The sequence below is a fragment of the Octodon degus genome, unplaced genomic scaffold (genome assembly GCF_000260255.1).
Source record: "Octodon degus isolate 3935 unplaced genomic scaffold, OctDeg1.0 scaffold00064, whole genome shotgun sequence".
NCBI lineage: Eukaryota > Metazoa > Chordata > Mammalia > Rodentia > Octodontidae > Octodon > Octodon degus.
The window spans coordinates 8269346-8275102 of NW_004524640.1; the positions used below are offsets into that span (position 1 = coordinate 8269346).

Below are 5757 nucleotides of genomic sequence, written 5' to 3' on the forward strand. Positions count from 1 at the left end.
CCCCATGACTGTACAAGGCTTTGGGAGAGGGACATCTAGAGCTAGACCACAGAAGAAGGACGCAGTAAATATGCAGGGCAGGAGAAAGGCCAGGACAATGTGGGTGAGGAACAAGAATGCTGGCTGTTCAGTGCCAAGCCCGAGGTAGCAGGAAGTAAGGTGCAGAGGGTCCCACCCTTGCAACGTGGCTGATCATTTTTCAGTGATCCTACATGTGAGGTGAGCTTGGCTGAGAATAACCTGGAATGACCTGGCTGAGCTTACATCTTGGCATGCTATGCAGGGAGGGGGATGAATACCTCAGAAATCCACTTTCAGTTTCCCTTTTTAGCTCATGGGACTATTAGCCTATAAAGCTGCTGCTCATTTCTCCTTGTTGTGAGTGATCCACACCGCAAAGAGCAGCTGAGCCAGCTGGATTGTGTCTAAACTCACAGAATCAGCCCCAGGAGGCTTCTTTGGTAAGTTGTGCATTCCTCTATGTCTTCAGTCTGAGGATCTCTTTGTCAGAAAAGGGTTATTGTCTCCATTTTATAGATGACTTGGGCAACATTAGGGAACAGAGCCTGGACATGCACTTGAGCACAAGAGCATGGATTTAAACCCAGTAGTGTGTCTAATTGACTCCCTCCCATGTACCCTAAATGGAGGAATGTGAAGGTCTGCTTAGATGGGGCACAAAGCTCCTGGTGGTGGCTGAGCTCCAGGGACAGACTGCTGGAGAGAGAGAAGGGCATGTGACCCAAGGAGAGGGTAGATGGGTCGGCTAACATTTTGAGAAACTTTAGGGAACTAATGGCAGTAGATGCCACTAGGGGATCTGAGGATGGACACAGGGGGATGCTGCTGAGACCTAAAGATAAAAAAAAACATTTGTCTGGAGCTGTGAAGCAGAGGCTGTCCTGCCTACCCACTCTGTGTCTGGGTACCTTTTAGTTCGGGGCCCTGAGGAGAAACTAAAATGTTATGAACAGATGGGCTTGCCCAGGGTCCTGGGAAGGAGGCAAAGCACGTGGCCAGCCAGCTTGTACCTGCTGGCCAGCTCCTGTCCTCTGTAGGTATGTGGGGAGAGAATGAAAACGCAGAGGCTGTGCTTCCTGTGGGGTGCGGGAGGTGCAGACATGTGGGGACTGAGTGGAGGAGGTGGCTGAATGACGTCCCCAGCATCTGACCTTTGTAATCCTACAATGCAAGGCCACACTGCCGGTGTGTCAGGGTAGACCTCTGTACCCATGCATGCAGACAAAACAGAAAAAGTTGGGTCGTTAGAAATTTCTGCTTGAATCTCAGAGGCAGAGGCCACTGTTGCCCTCCACTCTGTCCACCAACAGCGATACGGCACTTGGAGCTCATTTCCCTTCCCGAGCCTCTGCTTTTGCTTCATGGAAACGGAGTTAGAGTTCTCCGCTTTCCTGAGCCCTCAGCGAGCTTCTTGGGTGGGCCTTTCGTAGGTAGCAGAAGAGGGGCCAGCAGGGCTTGGAATCCCAAGGGCTGAAAGAAATTTGGGCAAAAAGTCCTGTGCTGGCTTCTAGACCTGCTCATTCTCAAGGGTAGAGGGAGGTCCCAGCTACCACACCCAAGCATAGCTGACTATTTTCTATAATAGTAAAAATAATGCACTTCAAATACGGGCAACCCAGTAATATTTAACCTCACATAAGCCAACACACACACACTCACGCACACTGTCATGAACTTTCACACTAGCTGATCAGACTGTTCTGTGGAACCTGGTGTGTTCAGACTGAAATACACAGCGCCGAGGGTTTTATTACAAGCCGCTTCTCTTTCCTTCCTTCCCACTCTGTTTCAGCACGGTACAGAATTTTCCAGCATGAGTGGACTTTTCTCTCAATCCTTGTTTAGCTTGAAGGTTAGATTTCCCCTCCTTTTTCTTTAAAGCCCATCTGAACACCACCTGCACACCCCAGAGCACCTTCCCCTGCACACTGTTACTCTGTGGTCCGTGGTGGGGGAACCTCGGCCAAGTGCACACGCTGCATCTGAACGCTGCAGTGTTGGACGGGATTGCCGATCATCTCCCAAAGCTCTGGAATGTTTTACACCCAAGTTGATTGCAAAGTGCGAATGAGCCCACACAGGCAACACATGGACACTTTGTCCTTTTAAACTCAGTGAGTTTCAAAATGTATCTCTGCGTATGAACTGTGTTTTCTTACTGTGGGCTTGCAGCAGAGGAGCCAAAGAGTTAGACAATGACTTCCACCCTTTACATGGAAACTCCCTGGCTTCCCTAGTGAGCAAGGAGGAGAGGGGCCAGCGCAGCTGAGCTCAAGATCTGGCGCTGGGTGTCACCTTCGAAGAGGGCTCTAGAGCTCTGGGAGGAAATCCTGCTTCTCTTCAGATAATAGCTGGGCCACATGATTTTAAAATTGTCTCTTTGTTTCTCATCACTTCTTTATTTTTTTACTTTTTATTTTTTAAGCACTTATTTATTCATTTATTTAGTACAGGGTCTCTACGAGCTCTGACTCATAGTGATCCTCCAGCCTCAGGCTCCCCAGAACTCAATTACAGACATGCTCCCACATGCCTGGTTCCCTTGGCTGGTGTGGCCCACCAAGGTTTCCAGCATGGGCATGGCATGTGGTACTGGGGATTGAGGCTGCGTTCTTGCACTTACTAGGCAGGTACTTGCATGGCCAAGCAACCTATCTCCCCAGCCCTATTTCTTGTCATTTTAAAATATTAATGCTAAAGAAAGACAGCATGAAAAGTGAAAGAAAACTTTCTATATATAATTTATATAATTGTCAAAAGACCTTGACATCAGCAAGCCAACTCATATGAAATCTGAGCCAGCTTCCTGCTTGTCCTTGGCTAAGAGTCCATTCATGGAGATGGACAAGAAAAGCACATGCGGTTTTTCAGGCAGGAAGGAAGCTGAAGCTGGGCCTGAGAGGCTGGTGCCCTGTGACCAGTAAATGCCTCCCATAGGCTGTGTTGGGGCAGGATGGGTGAGGAGGAGGGTGAGGCCATCCTGGGAGGTTCTAGTTGCCCACTAGGGCTGCTGCAGAAGGGACAACAGGAGCCTGCCAGATTGCACTGAGTCCCCTGGGAGACAGCTCCCCTCAGAAGCCTGCTACAGACAGAGCCAGGAGTCCCCTCCACATTCCGGGGCCTTAGGAGGGTGTGGGGCAGCCTGTGGGGAGGAAGAGGCTTGTGAGCTGGGCTTAGCCTGGAGGGGAAGATGGGAAAGGTGTCTGAGGAGGCATGGCCCCAGCAGTGGCCTGGGTCCAGGGTGAGCAGCCTGTGATCCAGGAAAGAGCCTGGGACCAAGGAGCTGGGGCGACAAGGAGAGACAAGGAAGGAAGTGCTTTGGAAGGCAGGAGGGCCTAGTTGTTGTGCTCAGGGCCTTGAACTCTGGCCTAGCTGCTCAGTGGAGAGTCTCCAGGTGGAGTATGCCATACTCGTTCTCTCCTCCCTGCTAAGCAGCCTGCTCTGCAGCAAAGGGAAAGAGAAACTGCACAGAAACCTCTGTTCTCCTTCCTGGGGAGAGCTGTGGTCACAGTTGCTAGGGAGCAAAGTGTTTCCTGCCTAGGCCATGTATTTGGCTAGGAGCAGGGCCAGGGGACACAGTGCAGAAATCCTACCAGCACCCTCCCTTTTCCTTCCCCCTGCAGCCTTTCTCAGGCTCGTGCAGGTAGCAGGCTCAGTTGAGAGGAGGGAGCACAGCCCTCAGCACCAGAGAAAGACCCCCTGGTTTACGAAGATGAGAAACTGGCCTAGAGTGCTCAAGGAAGATGTGAATTGGGTGTATGGTCACCCAGAAATATGTGGTGTCATCTACAACTCTACTTTCTGCCCACCCACCCTTCCTGCTCTCTCAGATGCTTAATTCCTGCCATCTCAAATGCTGTCCTGTTGATGGGGCCATGTCCCATTTGAGTCAAGAAAAAGACAGGGCAGACACCTCTCCTGTTGCACTGAGCCTTTTCTGATAAGCTCCCCAGTTTACCTTTTGTAGATTTGTCCTTGGTTCATCTTGGTAAAGGTTGAGCTACATGGTCAGAGGAGGCAGCAAGATGTCACTGGGTTAAGCAGAGCCTGTCCAGAGTGGCTATGCTTGCATTCTTTCCTCACAGGGTAGAAAGATCTGAGGCAGGGTAAAACCCTGTCCATCGGCCACTGTGCTGTGCTCAAAGAGACCCTCTGCCAGGCCTGGGGGTTGCACCTCATTCCACGGGTCCAAGAACGAGTCCTTGATACCAGGATAGGTAAAGGGATGAGGGCAGAGGAAGAGAGTGTGGAGCCCTGTTCAGAGCACTTCTTGATGTACCAGGCAGAAGGGAAACAGAGGGGACTTGCTCTGCAGCCCAGGGAGCAGGGATGGCAGATCCCTGGAGGCAGCTGATGGAGAGCTGGGCATTGGACAAACCACACTACATCCTCTTCTTCACAAACTTATTGAGGTTTTCGGATATTGGAACAGAGACACAGGCCTGTGGTCAGCCATGCCCAAAGCATGGACTGCAGCCAGGAGGTAGATCCAGAGGCCCAGCGGCCCTCACCACACCTAGGCAGGCACTCACACTGCCCCAGGAAGGAAAGGGGCCTGGCAGCTTACAACTAGACTGTGTCTCCTGGGTCAGTTGAGCTGTGTGAGCAGTTTGGATTTGTGTTCTAGGAACTGCTTGCTGATTTGTTTTTTGGGTTTTTTTTTTTCTGGATTTTATATTTTTGGTACTTGACTTTCAATTTATATTTATATTGTAATTTATTACATTTAAATTTTTTTCTTTTATTCAGCTCACTTCTTTGGTCTTTCTGCCTTTTCTTTCTTAATATTCTTTCTTCCCTGTTCTTTTACTTCTTTTTAATTTTTTTACTTTATATTTTTTTTAAATGTTCTTTTATTTTATTTATTTATGTGTGTGTGTGTGTGTGTGTGTGTGTGTGTGTGTGTGGCCAGCTCAGCCCACCAGGGGGCACGGCTGGCTGGCATGTGGTGCTGGAGGATCAAACCGAGGAACCACGGCCCCTGTGCTTTGCGAAGCTTGTTCTAAGTAGGTGCTTTAGACCACTGAGCCATCTCACCAGCCCATACTTTACATTTTTTAAAGAATACAAAATAGTGACAAAAATATCATTAGAAACAATAACAAATTTCACTAAACAAAGTAATAGGAATTCAATGATGATTGCTGTGTTGCACGATGTTATCTTAAAATTAGTTGTGAGATGACCAGATATCAAAGTGTAAGATCGATTTAAAGAAAAAAAAGAAACAATAACAAAGAGTTGTAAGAAGTTAAAAAGAAAAAGATAAGAATAAGAATAAAACTAAAAAAAATTTAAGCACTAAATGCTCCTTTTAAAGACCAAAAGAAATTGACAGTACAATTATTAAAAACATTCTGCATATATACCTAAAAATGTTGTTAGTATTTTTATTGCAATAAAATTAAATCTGTATCAGTTTTGGAATTATAGTCATTTTGACTATATTGATCCTGTTTTTCCAGAAACTGGGGATATCTTGCATTATCTGATGTCCTCTTTGCTCTACTTTTGCAAAGTAGTATAGTATTTGTTTCTGAGGTCTTTGTCTTCCTGAGGTTAATTCCTGAGAATTTAATTTTTCTTATATTATTGTGAATTATATCAATTTTCTAATTATTATTGGAGTAAAATAACACTACTGATTTTCATGTGTTGATTTCGTATCCAGCTGCATTGCTGAATTTAAGTGTTAATTCTACAAGTCCTTCCACATAGTAGATCATGCCATCTGCA

General features: G+C 47.3%; 1 protein-coding gene across 2 annotated transcripts in view; it reads left to right on the forward strand.

Moving 5' to 3' along the window:
* Positions 1-271: 271 nt before the first annotated feature.
* Positions 272-5757, forward strand: part of LOC101586003 (apolipoprotein L3-like) — a 20420-nt gene continuing 14934 nt past the window's right edge. The window contains exon 1 of one of the 2 annotated variants that reach the window (XM_004634675.2): positions 272-461. The gene's annotated coding sequence lies outside the window, so the exon portion shown is untranslated. The remainder of the gene's footprint in view (positions 462-5757) is intronic. The other variant, XR_002821764.1, reaches the window with a different exon arrangement.